The 19,990-nt window shown below is 44.2% G+C and overlaps 1 long non-coding RNA gene across 1 annotated transcript in view; it reads right to left on the bottom strand.

The window, feature by feature from the left end:
* LOC145720458 (uncharacterized) overlaps positions 1–19,990 on the bottom strand; it is a 181,488-nt gene that overhangs the window by 106,089 nt on the left and 55,409 nt on the right. The window lies entirely within an intron of this gene.

Genomic DNA, 19,990 nt, shown 5'->3' with positions numbered 1-19,990 from the left:
TTTAAAGGTTTTATTTATTTATTTGAGTGAGAGAGAGAGAGAGAGAGCGTGAGCAGGGTGAGGGGCAGAGGAAGAAGCAGACTCCCTGCCGAGCAGGGAGCCAGACGTGGGGCTTGATCCTGGGAGTCCCGGATCATGGCCTGAGTTGAAGGTAGACATCCAAGTGACTGAGCCACCCAGGCACCTCTTAAATTATTTTAAAGGCAAGAAGTAGATGACTATATATATACCATTGTGTTCTGGTTTGATTTTCCTTCTATAGTCTTTGCTCTTTTCTCAGTTGAGGCAAACAACTTTTTGGGGCCTTTTCTACTTTCTTCTGATTTCATCTCCCCATGTATTTAGTTTTTTCTTTCTAAAAGCAACTGATGATGGGTCTCAGGTGAGGTATGATCAGATTGTTGGTGTTTGAGGGTTCTATATGTGCCTTTCCTTTCCCACAAAATGGGTGAAGATGGGAGTTCAAACCCAGGTTCTGGGCTTGTAAACACCAAGAAGGGCTCAGTGAAGTCAAGTGCAAGAGCGGTATCACCATTGATCTTCCCTGTCTGCCTTTGCTTCTGTAGGTCCCGATTTCCCAGATGCACTCTGGGGTGCAGGAAACCCAGCTGGCTCATCCATTCCACAAAAGGGAAAGGCAAATAACAGGTTAGCAAAACAAGAGCTGATTGTGAACAATTGGTCGTGGCACTTTACCTACCATAGGCCAACTCCTGTGTACCCAGCAGGGTCTTCTTGAGGTCCGGGCAGTGGGGAGCATGGAATGCAGGGTGCTTGAAGCCTTTATGTTTGAAAGCTTAGTTTTGTCCTTTCAAAGTGGGAAAGAGTTTCCAAGGAAATCACATTTCTGTCAGGATCAGACTGGAGAGCCTACACAACCTTAACAGAACTGTAGAATTTCAGAGGTGAACGGATTTGTCTAATTTTATTTCTCAAGGAAGGAATGGGAGGCCCAGGGAGATTCAGTGTCTTCCTGCATGTCCCATGGCACCCACCTTATGCTGGGTCTGGCTTTGAGGGAGGGCAGATACAGTGAGGATTCAAAGTATGAGCTGTAAAGAAATAAAAGTAGGCAGACCAAGAAGAGAACAGAGACTCTTTGTTCCTTGTATGAAAGGGAGATTGCTGTTGTTTTATGTACACATCATCTTGTATGTAGGAAAAAGTTTTTAAAAACCAAATTTGATCATATGTTGCTGAATATTCACTACCTTTTTAGTGGAGAAGACTGGTGGAGTCAGATAGAAAGTTCTGCGGCTGGAAGGGGGGTCAGAAGGGGCCAGAAGACCTAGGTCGAGTCCCAGATGTGCAATGAGGCATTCACTCTCTCTTCTTAGTTGCTAAATCTGTCCTCATTTGTACTATGAAGGGTTGGGCTGGATAATTTCTAAATTACATTATCACACTAAAGTTCTGGAAGTTTATGACTGTACAAGCAGTGTTAGTTAGGACATAGTTTCTGCTGTGTGCGACAGACATAAATAAAAGTGGTTTAAAGCAGGTAGACCTGTACGTATCTCTCATGTAAATGGTCAGCTGATATAGTGGCTCTGCTCTCTGACATCATTGGGGCCCAGGCTCCTTCTATGTTGTTGCTCTGCCAGCATTCCCTGATCTTCACAATCCAAGATATCCAGCTGCCATGCTCGTGTTCTCAGCAGCAGGGTGGAAGAAGAAGGAAGAGGAGAGGGAAAGCCCCTTTTATGAGTGTGGCTTAAAAGTTGCACTTACCATTTTTGCTCAGAACCGATTGGCCAGAACTTAGTGAAATGGTCATACCTAGATGTAAGGGAGGCTAAGAAATGTAATCTTTATTCTGGCTGGCCATCTGCCTAACCACAAGTTCTAATTTTACAGGAGAAGAAGGAATAGATATTAGGGATAACCATGAGTCTTTGTCATGTGAATCATGATTGAGATGATATAGAACACAGGATCATCTGTTGCATCCATCACTGCTCAGTGAGGCATGGGAAGGATTGGGTAGGGGGCCATATCTCTGACAGTCCTGACAAAAGCCCAACTTGAAGGAATAATGGTGAGGCTCAGAGAACATGCTGATGAAACTGTATTATTCAAATAAGGGGGTAACGGTTGAAAACTCCTTTTGGGGAATCTGCCCAGTTCCTGATATTCCCCTTTCTCTGAGCTTTAACTCTTGTTCTCCAATATGGCAAGTGATGACAGCCATGTTTATAGTGAATATCCTTCTACCCATCTGTGGCCACAGACTGAAACAAGTGTGGACACAACTTGTGCTGGGCCATCACATCCTCTCTTGTGGGTTTTCAGAACCATGACCAAAAGAGTCATGTTAATTAGGGACCATTTGCTTATGCTTGAGTGTTATAAACTCAAAAGTGGTGGGTTGCCATTTTCTGTCATGAGTGTGGGGAATCCAAAAAACCTGGTCCTTGGACAGAGAAGGATGAAGCAGGTGTTTAGAGAGCACGGCCCCCCAAAGCAGGAGGTTCTGAGAGAGAAACTGGGAAGGTCTGCTGGTTCCGTATGGCTCCACAGACAAGTTTTCAGTTTTGCCTAAGGCTGAGATGCATTCTCTTCTATTAAATTTATTAAAACCCTCTTAAAAATACACCATGTATATTATATAGAGCTTAAAAAAAAGAACTCCTAATCTGACCAGTTGAGTTTTTCTTTCCTTTCTCCCCCCTAACAAATCTTAAAATCTTGTGTACCATCTTAACAGCTAATGGCTTGCAAATTTCAATTTTTCGCTTGTCACAAAGAGTGACAATTCAGAGGAGACTATATAAATTGATTCACCTAGCCAAACTTATCCAAAGTGGGGAAGCTAAATAGGTCAGTCCATGGAAACCCAAACCACAGTGTCTTTCACCAAATAAAACAGCAAGAAATCCACCTAGGAAGGGATGAAATGCAATGCAATGCTTTAGAAGGGAGACTGAAAACAGCTCTTTATTTTTAAGTATCTTCCTCTAACTTCAGTGAACATGTGGTTTTGAAAAAGATCCTAGGTTGGTATTAGAGGATAGAACTCACTGTACATTTATACCTTAACTTCAAAGTAAAAAAATAGATAGGCAATTCATCCACTTGCTTAAATAAAATTTAAGAGTGGAGATCTGTTGAGAAACAGAGTCCATGCCGTGAAACTTCTCACATAAAGTATGAAATCCACTAAAAGAAATATTAGAGTAAGCCTTCAATTAACTGGAAACTAATTAATCAGAGATTTCAATAATTATTATTTTTAAACCTACTTAAATCAGGGATATAGTAAAATAAATCAAGACTTAGGTGTATCCTAGCTTTAGGTTTAAATTTGTTTTAATTTAATTTTTTTAACTTCTAGTACTTATCTAGAGCCATGGAATTGGCCAAATAATTGGGTTTTAGAGCTAGCAAGACCTTAAGGGCCATCAAGTGCTCCAGTTTTCATCCTTAGCTTCATACCATAATCACCTGGGAAGCTTTAAAAAATCCGGATGCCCAGGCTGCACTCCATACTCATTATATCAGAATCTTGGGGGGGGGACGGAGAATCTGATGATTTTCCAGATGATTCCATCTGGAATCTGGAGTTGACTCCTTGGAATCTGGAAAACCAGGGATCTTCTACAGCTGTCCCAAGTAGTAAAGTGACTGACCCAGATTGCCAGCTGGTCTAGAACCAGGCGGGCATCTGCCCTGTTACCCCAAGCAGGCTGCCAGCTACACAGGGCCCGCACGCGCCACCCCCACCCTGACCACTAAGCGAGGGCTCCTCCAACTCCAGTGTGCTCTCCAGTCAGCTGGAGGGTGTATGAAATGCAGCTTCTGGTGACCAGGTCTGGGGTGGGGCTGAGCATTTGCCTTTCTGACGTGAGCGCAGGTGTCTCTACTGGGGCGGCTCTGGGTACCACCCTCGAGAACCACTCTGTAGGCTGTTGTAGAACTCTCCCTTCCCACAAGCGCACCTGCCTTGAGCCCATGTGGTAGATTTGAACTCTCCTCCTCCTTCAAGGACACGATTCTGGTCTGTTTCAGAATCTCCTTGTTTTTCCAAAAGCATGTGCAGCTACTCTGGGCACTCAGAACCCAAGAACTATCCACGGGTGGAGTGTCCTTTCATGTTGAGGGATTCCACAGCTGTTGTGCTTTCTTGAACTGCCCCATTTGACCACATCATGCCAGGGCAGGGTTTGTTTTTTTTCTTTTTTTCTTTTTTTCTTTCTTTCTTTTCTTTTTCTTTTTTAGCTTATCCCCGAGAAGGTGAAAGATGTGCTTTGTAATATGGGCGACACCGAGGAGGTTAAAGTTCCTTGACAGGGACCCATTGGTGAGGCAGGATGAGTGTCTGAGCTCCGCTTATCAGCCTACACATGTGGCCAGAGATGGAAGAACTGACAGGCAGTGGAATGAAACCTGGGCACCTACGGAAATCCAGGCCTAATCCCTTCCCATAAAACAAAGTGGAAGATAAGTGAAAACGGTTGAAAGCCGAAAGCAGATGGCTGAGTTCCTCCACGCTGGCCTATAAAGGGGGACCTTTGTGACGGAGTATTTATGGGTTTGGGGAAACCTGACAAGGTGTTGCTGTAAATGCCAAGAAATACACAGAACAGTGATTTTGTTATTTGAACACATCTCATGATGACTGCAGCTTAGCGAGAATGGGGAAAGATAGCTGGTGTGTGTGTACGTGTGTGCGTGCTCTCACTGCTATGAGCAAGACTAACCTGGTGGGTCAGGATGGGGGGGGTGGACAGGGCTGCCAAAGGAAATCCCTGCAGATGCTTAAGCAGGGACAAGTGGACCATCGGGTCACAGAGGAACTCTGCGGGGTTTGAGGATGGGGGCTGGGGAGTGTGGACTCACAGTTTTAGTTTATTCTCCTTAAAGAGCTGCCCCAAGCAAAACTGCATCCAAGAAGCCGCTGACTAACGCAGGGATATCTTTGCCCATCTCTTTTCCAGGCCATTCCACTACTCCATTAGGCCACAGTCTTTTGCATTAGGCATTTTAGCATCAGTACTTAGAGCAACGCTGCCTTCTTTGTAGAGGTATCAAACCATGATTAATATCTTTCACTGGTCAGCTGATTATTCCCAGTCTTTTAAGTTTCTGTCCTTGCTCCTGGCCTGATCCACAGAATACTTTTGATAGATAAAAGACATTCCTTAATATGCAAAGGAGTAGCTAACTGGACCTTTGAAAGCTATTCTTTCTGAAAAAAAACAAAACAAAAAAAACCCCCCCAAAAACCAAACCACATGTATTATTTAGAAATCCATTTTTAAAATCCAAAGAGCTCTTTCTAATTGCAGTCCTGAAACAATCCTGCAGAACCGTGTGGTTGGGGGGAGGGGGTGGCCCTTTTGTCTCCAATTCCGAAAAACACGTGCGCTCCTTTTTAGAGTGGAAGCAGGAAGATTTTCAATTGTAGTTTAAACCGAGTGGACCCTTTGGATTTTCCTGGAGCTTGTCAGAATTCTATTTCTGGGAAACTGCATTGTGATAGAGAAAGACAAGGAGGGGGGAGAGAGGAATCAGAATGAGAACATGCAAAGAGAAAACAGATGTCTCAAAGTCACATGCAGGGCCCCTCATTTGTAGTGTTCGGGTAAACAGGGCTGAGTGTGGAGAAGCAGCTTTGGATGTGAACGGTAAACATAAAAGGAAAGGAACCAGGGGCCCTCGAGCCCCACTGTGAGGCTGCTCCACACCAGCCACGCTGGACACTTCAGGTGGCAACTGTAGGTCGCCCTCCCACTTTGGAGGGTCCTGGCTGTGTCTGCCCCCCACAAAAGGAAAGGAGTGAAGGCCCCCCTCACATCCCATCTGATTTCGCACCGCATTCTTCCGGCCCCCCAGGATTTGCTGGCATAGGCTGGTCGTCCAGTGGGAGGGGGCTCACTGCTGGGCGGTGCACCTCCTCCAGGACCCCTTTCCTACCTTCCACTGTCAAATGTTACAGCTCCTGTGTCCTGTCCCTTCTCCCATATCTGCTCCCTGCCAAATAACAGAAGCAGGTTCAATGAAATCAGCGGTGTCTCTCAGCGCAGGCCTGTGCTTCTCAGCAAGTGGTCTCCGGACCAGCAGTGGCCGCATCCCCCAGGAGCTTATAAAAATGCAAATTCCCGGGCGCCACTCCAGATCTATGGAGTTGGAAACTCTGTAGTTGGGGCCCAGCACCTCACAATTCCACAAGCCCTCCAGCAGACTCATGCTGAATTTGAGAATCACCCGTACAGACTTGTAGAAGTGACATTTACATTGGAGCAGAGGAACATCTGTGGACAGAGGTGACTCTCCTGGTGGGGATTTGGGGGCACGGTGGAAGTCAGTGGAGGAGGTGAAATTTAGGGGAGCATTTGGGCCCCTTTTTAGGCCTCTAGATGACTCCCTGCTTTGCCGATGTGTGAGACCCGCCCAGTGGCCATCTTAAATGAAGTTGGCTTCGGGTAGGTGATATTACTGCTCATAGTAGGGTTATAATATCTTTGAGAAGGTCCCCAAGGAGCAGGTTGTACAGCTCACCCCACTGCCAGCACTCCCTTCCTTCTCCGACATGGTTAGGATGCATCCTCTCTTGGGCTGTCTTCTTTGGAGTGATTCTCACTCCTCCCCCACATGCTCCCCAAAACACACACGCATGCGCGCATGCACACACACACACACACACACCGGAGTCAAGGACACAGAGGGCATCCCTGCATGCTTTTCCTTTCTTCTCTCCTGGATAATGAGCCCAAGAGAGGCAGGCAGCAGAGTTTCTTTGATGAAAACTGTAAAATATTGCTCACAGAGCTGCTTTCCACATGTTTTGGCTGTAGAATTTCCAATTGCAGATTAAATAGTGCATGTGTCTGCTTAAATTAACTCCTCCTTGCCCTCGGTTCTGAGTTGACTGTATTGTGTTACTGACCCCCCTTACCGCTCCCGCCTTCCTGCCTGGAGGCTGATGATGATTTAGGATGACATATTTAGTGTGGTCTTTGGCTGGACCCCACTAGCCCACAGTGATCTCTCCCTGGCTTTTGGCTGCAAGAGCCAAACTTCTCTTGGGTCGCCCATGCATTCTGGACCTTCTTATAAGTGTAACTAGAGGAGGCTGACTACGCTCTCTCTGCCCCCCTTCCCTTTCCCTGGCGGGAGAACAACAACATTTAATCCTGACCTTTCCAGACTGATCTATTATGGTAACCAAGGGGTAACTGTTAAAAGAGAAGTAGGCTCCTTTCCTCTTGAGTTTGGCTCCCAAGATGGAGCTAAGAAGAAGCCATACTGCATTTCTATTTGGATGACGCTGGGGAAAGATTAAGTTATTAAGACCTTTAACTGGTCCTCTGCTATGTTATCATTCCCTTTTGGGATTTGTCCTAAGTCTTCAATAAAGAACTTCCTAAATACCTGTACAGCCTGGTATGGAAGTTTCTGGGAGGCTGCAGACAGAGTGTAAAGGAGTAGGGGGCTGCTCCACTCCACCTCCTTGATGACTTCCGTGGGGAGGGGCATCCTAACTGTTGAAGGACCTACATTTAACCCCTCAAATGGCAGCCCACTGGGTCCCTGGGAGGAGTTGGAGAAAGATAGCAGGTGAGGAGAATAGCTCCTGGGAAGCTATGGGAAACTCAAGGGATGCAGTCAGGTGGCTAGTGTTATTGATATCTCGGTACTTAAGGGAACAATTGTATGGGAATCCAGACAGTGCCAAAGAGTCAGCCTCAGGAAGAGTGGGGTTGGAGATTCAACCTAAAGCCCCAAACATGGCTTTGGGGAACATAAGAGTTTATGAACTTGGCCATGGATGGAAGTATGTCCCATCATTTCAGGGACTCTGCTCCTCCCTGTTTGTCTACTCCTTCAGTTTCTTTCTCTACTGACCTTTCCCCCAAATATCCACTTTGAATAGCTATGTCTACCCCTCCAGAACCACCTTTCACTCATCCTGACCCTGTTCTGTGCCCTGGGAGGCTGAACCATGTAAAACAATGACCATTAGAGCTAAAGCAGAAACCGAGTTTGTGAACCTACCAGGCAAATGAACACACACCAGTGAATAAATCCACTGAGTTGCTCTCAGAAAAGTCAGGGTGTTTTTTGAAAGACTTAGTAAAAGGGTGTCAGAATGGTCATGCCAGTGAAGGATCAAGACCTGTATTCTCCATAGGTCTGAGCCCAATTTATTCAAATAGGTCCCATGGTTCCTTGGTGAGGAAGGAGACAGTAGTAAGGTCCAGTGAAGGTCTGGACTTCTGGAGTCACCCAAGAGGCTCAGTGGGTGAACAATTCCAGCTCGTCAGGACCAGCCACAACACTACACAAATTCAGTTTTGATATCATTGGAGGCAAAGTATGCTGCAAGGAGGATATTTTCCCTCTACACCTGAATGGATGATCCACTGGCTCAGGTTTGGTTTGGCTAATGGAGGCAGCACAGGATGGGACAGGAGGGAGTGGAGTTAAGTTGAAGACTTACTCCCTGGCTCCTTTCCTTCTGGGCTGGCCACAACCTCTGCCCAAGGCAGTCTCCTCCTTCATTCAGCTCCCTTCTCCTGGTCTGACAACATCAGACCACGACATCAGGCCTCAGTGTGGTTGGCCTTCATGTACTGCCTTATCCCTCGTTAATTCCCTAAACCCTGCCCCTAGCTTGGAACATAATCTCTTTATCCAACCTTTCTCAAATTACTCAATTTGAGTGTATGGTCCTTTTCCTGCCAGGATCCTGACAGGTGGGTTGACAGATACAACCCACGCTGCCTAATTTTTTTCCCTCTTGCCTTCTCATTCATACTTCTTGCAACTTCCCAACTTGACCTGGCACATGGTCCATCTCATTGCTATTCTCTAGGTTATAACTTTTCAGCTTTAGCTCCCACTGCTAAGGAGTTAACTTTTGTGAGCAAGTTATCAGATGGGCTCAGAGTCTGTTCTTATATCTGGGCCACATCATATATGCCTGGCAAACCTATAAATTGGCTCCTTTGTTCAACTACTCTTGGTTTCATCTCCCATGGCTACAGGTGGAGGGAATCACATAGTACGAAGCGTGTGGGTGGGGTTGGGGTGGGGGTGTCCCTTAGATGGGGAGTGGCCATTGGCAGACACTGTAATTGACATCCAACTTTTAATCCATTTCTGTCTTTTTTTTTTTTTTTTTTTCCTCTCACTTGTAGGCTCGTTGGGGGCCAGGGCATTGTCTTGACTGCCCCTGTATCCATGCAAGTATCCAGCTCAATTCTTTGCTCAGTGAGTCTGGGTGCTCAAGGGGCTCCTTCCAGAGACACTCCCCTCCTCCAAAGGTCAGCAGACTGTTTAGTTCAGTTACAACGGAGGAGGACTGACGTTGAAAACTGTTCACATTACCATTTCAATTTTCGAAATGCCTCAATCATCTTTCCCAGAGTTGGATCCAATTTCTCCCCACTCCGATTCTTTTCCTACTCAGCTCTGCAGCAGTGAGCAGGTGAGCTGACAGGGCCAGCGTGGGCTGGCGAGTTCATCTTCCTTGCTGCCTCCAGGGGAAGTAGCTGATGTTTACTCAGTTACCTACTTAGTTTTAGGTACTTTCCTAGCTCTCATTTAATCTTCTATGAAACCAAACAATGCAGGCATTTTCTCTCCATTTTGCAGATGGGGACGCTGAGGCCCAAGTAAATTAAGTTCCTTGCTCAAATTCAGGGGGCACAGCCAGGACCTGGACCCTCTTTTTTTTTTTTTTTTTTTTTTTTTTTGAGAGAGAGAGAGAGAGGTGGGAAAGGGCAGAGAGAGAGAGAAAAAATCCCAAGCAGGTTCCACACCCAGCGCAGAGCTGGCTTGATCTCACAACCCTGAGATCATGATCTGAGCTGAAACCAAGAGTTGCATGCTTAACTGACTGAGCCACCCAGGCGCTCCTGGACCCTTATTGCTTGATTCAAAAGCCCTTGTCACTTCCATTCAGCCACGTTTACAAACACCTATGGTGTGAATGGTGACACCCACTTTCTGGCTGACTCTTGGCTCACCATCTGTTACTAGCTACCTCTTCTTCCCCCAAACGCTGGATGGTTTGGAGCAACCTGAGGGAGGGACCTGCTTTAGGCACTTTTTTTCCTTCTACATACCCTGCGGTGCTTAACACATAGTAGGTTCTCATAAACCCACCGTAAATTAGGTTGCAAAGGGAACAATTAGAAGTAGTTTTGATTAGGTAATTTCTTTTCAAGGGGAGCCAGGGTGGAGGAGAAATGGCTACAGAATAATTTACGTTGGTTCTACTGGCTTGTTTCTCACTTTTCATCTCTGTGTTTGGGCCTTATGTGAGTAGACATTTGATGGCCCCCATGAGTTAGAATCCAATCAAAGCGCTGCAAACCTCAGCCTCTGATATCCTCTCTCAGCCGACTGTAATTTTGAGAATTGCTTTCTTGATTGGCTATTGTGGCTAGGTAAGAAGAGGTGGGTGCTCAGGTAGGGCGGCCGAAATGCTTCTGGAATTCCAATGGAGGTCTGCTTTGAATTCCTGGTACTTATTCATGAGAACTCTTGCACAGAATCACACTTCCTGCACAAATGAAAATATTTATATGGTGGTATTCATGCAATTTGGGGGAAAAAATTGCAGACTGTGATGCTTCCCTTTCTTGTGTGCCCCAGCATCTCAGGGTATTTTCTTTCCTCCTCCAAAATTAATGAAAAAGAAATCAAACTTTTGCAGGCTTCACTTAGTTCCTGACTTTCAATCAGATAAATTTGTGACCTGAATATTTCCCTCTCCTTTTTCAGTATTCATGAAGAATCATTTGTGGCTGGGCTGGTGGATTTAAGTGTTTGTCTAGTTCAGGAAAGACAGATTTATTCCTTGGGAGTTGTGTGTAACTTACAACCTACATATTTTTTGCCCCTCCCCCGCTTTCCCCATCCTTTTTTCTGTCTTTAAATTTGGAGGGAATAATTTTTTTTCCTGGTTTGTTGTTAGCACAAACTTAAGGAGTCTGGGCTTAAAATATTGATCCAGCTTCTCCCACAGAGACTTTGGTCTCTGAGTTTTGCAGTGTGGTATGCCTGATTGAAAGTGGTCTGGGCTGAATTTGCTTTAATAGGATGTTACACTCCTTTCCTGGGTCAATTTTTACCCACTTTATCAAGTTACTTATTGATTACAGCTCTTGTCACATGCACATTAGTTTGCTGAGAAACTTAAAGATATGTTTTGTTTCTTGCTTAGAGTAGTCTAGGAATGTAGTGGGCTCTAGTTCACTGGGGACCCCAGATGCTCCGATTTTTAAAAACTGACTCCATTCTCTCTTAGGCACTTGGCTCAGAATTCTGAGAATGACATTGGTTGTCTAGAATAGGAAAACAAAACAGATATGGAGTCCCCCCAGCCCCATTTAGTACTTCCTTCTCTGGGAATACTTGAAGGCAATCTCATCTTGAATAAAGGGAATATAAAGAAAGTACTGGAATGGGAATTTAAGAGAGGAGGGAAGGGATAGAATGGATGCAAGTCAAGGTAATGGGTCAAGTCCGAGAGAGGCTGGGCTGGGTATTTTCATGCCTAAGAAAAATGTGATTTGGAAAAAGGAAGGAGAATATGCTTTGTGCTTCCATACCTTGGGCCTGGCCAGCTTTTCATGATACTTGTTTCCTTTAATTTGTAATCAGATATAGAAAAGTCCATCATGAAAACAGAACTCTAATGAGCTTGATTTTGAAGATTTGGAACCCCTTGGCAGGTCATGGATTACCCCAATTACTGGGATTATTGCTGCCAGGGGAACAAAGAACACCTAGGAACACACTCAAAATGGAAATATTTATTTTTCTATCGGATCTCAGCTTTGAATGTACAAATGGTTACGTCTAGGGCTAAGTCCAAGTAGAATTATAAAGTCTTCAAGGCTATCCCACCTCCATTTACTCATGACCTAATTTAAAGTAGTGTATTATGTCACCCAGAGCAGATACAATTTGACACTTATTTATATTAAACTGAGATAACATTATCTTATATGTTGTTAATATTTTCTTCCATCACAGTGCCAACAACCTAGAAGGTGGGCTTTGTGCCTGAGAGTTACCTGTAATGGACCTTAACTGTTATGCACTACCCAGTCTCTTAACACCTTTCCTTGTTTTTGCAAAACCCAAATATGCTAGCCAGCCTTGAAGACAGCCAGCAAGGACCCCTGTCGCCCATCTTCATGCCCTCATGTCATACCCTCCCACATTCTATTAGGGTTGGTCTGTGTGGTCAATAACATACCACAGAAGTGACTGCATATGATTATGAGACTAGGTCATGAAACACATGGTGGATTCTGCTCTGCTCTTTCTTGGATCCCTTGCTCTGGGGGAAGACGGCTGTCATGTTATAAGCACACTCAGACAGCTTGATGGAGAATTTGTGGTGAGGAACTGAAACCTCCTGCCAATAACTAGTGGGCCATGTGAGCAAACCACTTTGGAAGCACATCCTTTAGCCTCTGTCAGGCTTTCAGACCATAGCCCTGGCTGATATCTTATTTGCAATTTCATGAGAGACTGAGCCATAACTACCCAACTGCTTCTAGATTCCTAACTCTCAGAAACTGTGGAAGATAACACATGTTTCTTGTTTTAAGCTGCTAAGTTTTGGGAAGATTTGTTATGCAGCAATAGATAACTAATACACAAAGGGAGGCATGCCCCAGTTGGTTCCCACAATGGAAGCCAGAGTGGGGGTGGAAATTTCCTCTTTCAGATTCCTGGCAGTTAGTGCTTGGGCACGTGGTCTCAACTGAACCAGTTGGATGCTTACGCTTGGGCTTGCAACCTGCACTGGGTCAATCAGATGCTTGTGTTTAAGACCTTGAATCTAAAGAGAGTTATAATAAAGCAGAGTCCAGTGTAGAACTAATTCCTTCAGAAGCAGCAATATCAGCAAATGGTGTCTTTTGTTGACAACAATGAGAATAAGCAGTATGCTTCTGTACTGTGGGCCTGGCCAGCTTGGTGGGCCACATGCAAGGGTGGGTGGGGTCTGTGGCCCGATCTTTGCTGTGGTGTGATTTTGGACATCATTCTGCCTATTTGGGGTCAAGTGAGTTCTCCCTGTTTTCAGAGCTTCAATCTCTAGTCTTATTAGCAATTCCTGTAATGTGAGATTCCATTGAAATTCAACAAAATTAGTTTATATTTTATACAATCAGGAACCATGCCTGGGACAGCACTCAAGTACATTTTCATAATGATGGTGGTGGCTTCTTTTAAAAAATGTCCATTGCCTTGAGTACTGCCTAGACACAGAGCAAGTGACAAGTAGGTCTGTGTGGATTGGAAGGCTAATTAGTGAGCATCTTTTCTCATATGATCCTCTGTTCTATCAGCAGCTTTGTGGAGATGGCAATGTTAGGGATTGTACCTGGCCCAAGGACTCTAGAGACAAACCACCCTACCTCCTGACCCTCTGTAGTGATATCCAGCGATGTAGACGGAAGAGGTCTCTCTTTGGAGGCTGAGCCACGCCACCTGTTGGCTGTGTGATTTAGAGAAAGTTATTCGATATGTCAGAGCCTTGTTTGTCTCACTGACAGTATTACAATCCCTACTCCACTGGGTTGCTGTGAGATCAGATTAGACAACATGTGTGAAAAGAGCTTAGCCCTCAAGTTCTGGCTCAGGGTTGGGCGGCCCAGCTCCGAGCAGTGAACTGAGGGTTCTTGGCCACTCACCTTTACTTCTGCTCAGTTTCCTCATCTGAAAAATGAGCAGGTTAGATTAGAGCTGTGATTTTTAAACTTTTTTTTTCCCTTCTGGAAATATAAAAAATAAAATCATTTATAGACCTCAGTATAAAATAAATAGTATTTTATTAGCATGGATTTATTTTATAGGTTTGCCTATTATAAATTCAGTTACTGAGAACAATGGGGCTATTCTGATGAATATAAACATTTGAAATCAGGGTTATGGGTGACATTTGCCACCAAGGCTTAAGTATCACATTGAATTCTGCATATTATATTGGATGTGCATCAGTGAGAATGTCAAGTTTCATATGCATAAGTAGTTGCACATGTAATTGTTTTTGGTAGTGTATGTTGCAGTCTCAGAAGATTTTTAGTTGAACTGAGAAGGTTTGGTGTGAGGACTGCATGAACATGAGCTTCTCCAAGCACAAGTTAATGTGCAATGGATTTAAGTGCGGCTTCTGCCACATTTGGGTAAGCCCGTGGAGCCCTAGGGAAAGCAATTTACAAACTCCCAGAGTAGATGATGCTAAGTTTTCTTGCAGTTCACACATTCAGTGGTTCTAAGGATTGACACAGGAGTGATATCTGCATAACACCAGCCATCTTTTTAACTTGCAAAAGTAGTACATGAACATATGCTCAGTGTAAACACTTCCAATAACATGGGAGCATATAGAATGAAAAGTAAGAGTTCCTATTCAACCACCTCCCCTTATGGCCCTGTCCCCCTCCCTTTCCTGTATACACATGTAAGTCATCTCTCTCTCTCCCTCTCTCTCTTTCAGCAGACTTTCTTTCTTTCTTCTTTTTTTTTTTTTTTTTAAAGATTTTATTTATTTATTTGTCAGAGAGTGAGAGCATAAGCCAGGAGACAGAAGGAAAGGGAGAAGCAGGCTTCCCGCTGAGCAGGGAGCCCAATGTGGGGCTCGATCCCAGGATCCTGGGATCATGATCTGAGCCAAAGGCAACCACTTAACTGACTGAGCCACTCAGGCACCCTCTCAGCAGACTTTCTATAAATATGTAGCTCTACCATATCCCTTTAAACTCTTATTTAATATTTTATAATATAAATATCCATAATTTGTTAACTGTTCCTCCATTTAACAAACATTTAAGATAACCTATGTTTTTCATCATTACAAATAGTGCTGTAGTTATCACTTTTATACATATACCTTTTCTGGCCTTTCAGTAGGATAGGTCCTGAGAATTGGAATTGTCTCATCAAAACAAATATCGATAAATACTGTCCAATTGCCCTTTCAAAAGTCTATGCCAATTTGTTTTTTTTTTTTTTTAAAGACAAGGCTTTGCTGCCTTTTTTTTTTTTTTTAATTTTATTTATTTATTCATGAGAGACAGAGAGAGAGAGAGGCAGAGGGAGAAGCAGGCTTCCTGCGGAGCAGGGAGCCCGATGTGGGACTCGATCCCAGGACCCTGAGATCATGACCTGAGCCGAAGGCAGACGCTTAACCATCTGAGCCACCCAGGCGCCCAAGTCTATGCCAGTTTGTATTCACCAATGATGCTTATTCTTTTAATTTACACTTCTCTGGTTACTAGTGAGGTTGAGCATCTTTTCATGCTTATTGGCCACTTCTGTTTATATTTTGCTGCATTGGCTGTAACTATCTTTTCCCATTTTTCCATTGGGTCATAATAAATTTTTTTTCCTAACTGGAGTCTTTTAAGTAGTATTTGATATCAAAGTATTCCAGAGTACCAACAAATCCAAATGGATTTCTTGGAACTTGTTGCAAGAGCAATTAATCCATATACGTAAATGTATCTATCCATTTATTCTTCTACTCACCAATCATGCAAGAAATATTAATGTGTATTAGAAGTACAAAAATACATAAGACCTGCCCCTTACAGTCAAGATGCCCACAGTTTACTTGGGAAGACAGTTATGTAAGCAATTACAGTTCTTTTTTTTTTTTTTTAAAGATTTTATTTATTTATCTGAGACAGAGAGAATGAGAGACAGAGAGCACATGAGAGGGGGGAGGGCCAGAGGGAGAAGCAGGCTCCCTGCCGAGCAGGGAGCCTGATGCGGGACTCGATCCAGGAACTCCAGGATCATGACCTGAGCCGAAGGCAGTCGCTTAACCAACTGAGCCACCCAGGCGCCCAAGCAATTACAGTTCTTGGTGTAAGTGCTCTAACACAGGTATGTCTGGGGAGCTGCAGGAGCAGCAGGTCTACTGGGTATGGGTTATACGTACAGGTTGTGCTGTCTGGAGCGTCATATCCTATTAATTCTGGAATTGAGTGGTGGAGGTAACCAGACACCACCTGTGCTTTTTAAGGAATACATTTTTAGAGAGCTGGAATTTTAAGAGATGTTTGAAAAGCTGGAGAGAGGGGCTTAGAAGGCTTAGGAAAATAAAAGAAAATGGCATCAGAGAAAGCTTTAAGTCTGTAGTACAGAAATTACTTGAGTAAGGGAGTGAGTAGGAGAAACTGGGATGAGTGAAAGGAGATGAAGAGTAGGGCTTGGAGTTAAGAATATCTTAATGTAGGGGCACCTGGGTGGCTCAGTTGGTTAAGCGACTGCCTTCGGCTCAGGTCATGATCCTGGAGTCCCGGGATCGAGCCCCGCGTCGGGCTCCCTGCTCGGCGGGGAGTCTGCTTCTCCCTCTGACCCTCTTCCCTCTCGTGCTCTCTGTCTCTCATTCTCTCTGTCTCAGATAAATAAATAAAATCTTAAAAAAAAAAAAAAAAGAATATCTTAATGTAGATATCCATAGAGTTTTGAGGACAAAGAATCATAGTGTCAAACAAGTGAGGAAAGAGGACTTCGTAACTTCCACTAAAGATTTACTAATGTGGTTCCTGTGGGAGGAGGATGAGACCCCACGGGGAATTAGATTAACTTTCCTTGGAGGCAGTCAAGAGCTAGGTTAAAGCACTGGGTTTCAGGGTCAGGGAGAAATGCACACACACACACACACACGCACACACACACACTTACGTATTTATGTATTTTGAGGGGAGAGGGCCACATTTGATGTTAGAGGGTGGTAAGAAAACATTAAAGCTGGAAGTCAAGATAATGGAAGTCTTAGTGTAGAGTTCTCTAGAGTTTTCTAGTGGTCTCTAGAAAGCAGAGCCTGAGGCAAGGGTTAAAGTGCCAACATTTTATTTGGGAGGTGCAAGCTTAGGGCTATGAGGGAAAAGCAGAAGTGAGGCAAAGAAGGATGTGAAACACTGCGATACAATGGACGACACTGGTCAGCACTTCTCAGTGAACCTTAATGAAACAGGGCAGGTCACTCAGCAAATGTATTTGCTTGGCATGTGGGACTTTGTAGAAGGACTGGAAAGAGAAACTACACTTGAAGAAGAAACCACACCTCATAGTTGTCCCCAGGAGAGATTATGGTTGGGGAGTTTAATGGCTAGCCCCCTTCTTTCTCCCATTTTTTTGTTAGTCAAAGTTCACTTCTTGGGCTGCTGATCGTCCCATACTCCTTTGTGCTTGGAAGAGGAGCTTCTGTTGTTTGCAGTGAAGGACCCCAACAGACCCCTGCTATGATGACCTTCATGGGTCCCCATCTTTGTGGCTTGCCTCTCTCCACACTTGACTTCAGTGTGTGGTTGCTGTTGTCAGTGGCATTCTTGGAAAATTTACTTAGGTTTCATTGTCAAATCAGCCATTCTTCTAGCTACTTTCCTTCTGACCATAGGCTCTACTTGTAGTAACTTCATTTTTGTCTCTTTTATAATCAGGTCTCCATCCTATATCCCAGGTCCATAGTTGGTTCTATGCCTTCATCCCTGCATCTCTTCCCTTATAACCTGGGTGGGATTTATAAGGAAGTAGATTTGAAATTAATATAATTGTAATTCAACCCCAAACTGGGCCTCATGTGGGCTAGCCTTGGCAGAGAATTGCACTCTAAGGAACACCATCCAGCAACCAAAAGCAATTAAGTTAAATTAAAACTTTACTGGTATCTCTGGGAAGAATGTCAAGGGAAGTAAATATATTTTTAATGTACAGCAAGACTTGTTAAGCTTTTCCCATCTCTGGTATATTCCGTATCTTCCATTCCCCACCCCACCAAAGTCCTCTCTCCTTCACTCCGATTCTAAACTGAGCATTTTCCCATCACTCTGCCTTAGTAGGTCCCGTATTTTCTTCCTCTTCCCCCTTTCCTTCTGCCTTGATTGTTTCCATGCCAACTTCTGATACATATATCCCATTTTTGCATTTCCAGTTTTGTTCTTTTTCTCTCCATCGTCCCAGAAACTGAGATTGCAAAGACAGAATTCTCCTTAAAAAGGATGAAGGAGGGGGACACTCACACATTAATCATTTTTATTTTCATCATTTGAGAAAGAAGTTGCTAATGAGCAGAGCTGCTCAGCAATGATTACCCCATTAGGCAGGGATTCTCCTGTCATGGGGATAATTCAGATGAAGTCTGGAGAATCAGTGCTCAGGGAGATTGGGAGAAAGTTCTGATTCTGGGCGATGCTGGGCCAGATGATTTATAAGCTCCCACCATGTCCAAGATCCTAGATTTAGATTTGTGTCCCGTAAACTCTGCCACAGTGTCAGGGTGGACTCCTATCAGTTTTACCCCTCTTTAGAAATCTCTGCCAGGGATGGCGAACCTCGAACTCTGAGCTTGCTCTAACTCTTGTGGCTTTAATTTCTTTGAGACACGTTGTCTGCGTTGTCATTTCAGCATCTCAGCCTTTCCTGCTGGAATCAACGAGCTCGATTATATGTCTCTCAAATGGCTCAGATTTTCCACTAATGTGTCAACTACACAGTCTAGCTGTGCCAGGCCCTTGCTGGATGACTGCTCATTTTGCTCTGAGACCACATATTCCAGAGGTTAAGTGGGCATGGTGGATGTTGGATTGGTGGGAGGCAGCAGGCCAAAAGCTCAGATTTCCCTAGTGAGGGAATGGGGTCAGGACGCCTGTCTTGCCAGACCTGCCGTGCTCCAGGGGAGGGCACACACTTTAGGGTTGGATGGGCCTGGTCTGAATCAGTTGCTCATACACAAAGAATGGTAGTCAAGACTCCTTGGGTTGCATGTGGCAGAATTTGAGCTAGCTTGACAAAACTAAAAAGCGGGTGGTGGTGGTGGTGGGGATGGGGTACTTACTGGCTTCCAAAACTGGAAGTGCAGTCACAGCTGTATGCACGAGCTCAAGGGACTTGTAAAGACTTGCCTCTTGATTTCTTTCTTCGTCTGACCATCCTTATCTCCTCCTATTTCTGCATGGCTTCATTTTCTACCCTAATGGAAAGAAATCCTCTTACTGAATGTTTTGAACCAAATTCTCAGAGTTGAATCTCATTGGCCTGGCTGGGGTCTTGTGTTTGCCTCTGAACCAGTCTTGGTGGTGGTGATAGTGGTGGTGGGTGGGGGGATAGAGTACACTACTGGCCAGGAGAATGTTTTCCCAGAGGGAAAGTAAGACTTTCTTGTCAGTGAGGAGCAAGAGCATATGGATGTTGAACTAACAGAAACAGCCCACATACTACTACAGTACAACCTTAGCAATGATGTCATTGCTCTGAGCCTACTTTCTTCAAGTGTAAAATTCCAACTTCATAGCTATTTTGAAGACTGTAAATAATAAATTCATAGCACCTGTCACATGGTGGGCCTTCAGCAATTAGTAGCAATTCTGGTTGGTAGGTCCAGAGGACCAGTTGGTGAGAGAATTCTACTCAGTGGGGAGGGGTGTGTGTGTGTGTGTGTGTGTACTCTTGCATGCATGTGCACGCATTCTCGTGCTAGCTTTCAGGGAAGCACAGGCTAATGAGACTTGTTCCCACCATCCAACCTTTCGCTCCTTTTCTTTCCCTCTTTGCTCTTTGACTTACTCTTTAGTTTTCTATCTTTTCTCCTCTCTTCCTGTTCCCTCCTCTGCTTTCCTTTTCCTTTCACTGGCCATATATATATATATATATGTTTTATAATATACATATGTTTTATAATATACATATATATGTTACAAAAATGTATTTTCTTATTTTTTGTGACAAATTGATTTTATTTATTTAAATATTTTATTTATTTATTTTGAGAAAGAGGGAGAGCGAGTGTTGGGGGGTGCAGAGGGAGAAGGACAAGCAGACTCCCTGCTTCCCTGCTGTGCACGGAGACCGATGTGGGACTTGGTCCCTTGACTCTGAGGTCATGACCTGAGCTGAAATCAAGAGTGAGATGCTCAACCAACTGAGCCACTCAGGTACCTCTGAGTTGAATATATTTATGTATTTTTTTGCATCCTGACTTAAAAAAAATTGAGCTGTCTCTCCCAAGTAC

The sequence above is a fragment of the Leptonychotes weddellii genome, chromosome 3 (assembly GCF_054177405.1).
Source record: "Leptonychotes weddellii isolate Sample4059 chromosome 3, ASM5417740v2, whole genome shotgun sequence".
Taxonomy (NCBI): Eukaryota; Metazoa; Chordata; class Mammalia; order Carnivora; family Phocidae; genus Leptonychotes; species Leptonychotes weddellii.
The sequence above is the reverse complement of the archived record's forward strand: the minus strand, read 5'-3'. Positions and strand labels throughout refer to the sequence as shown.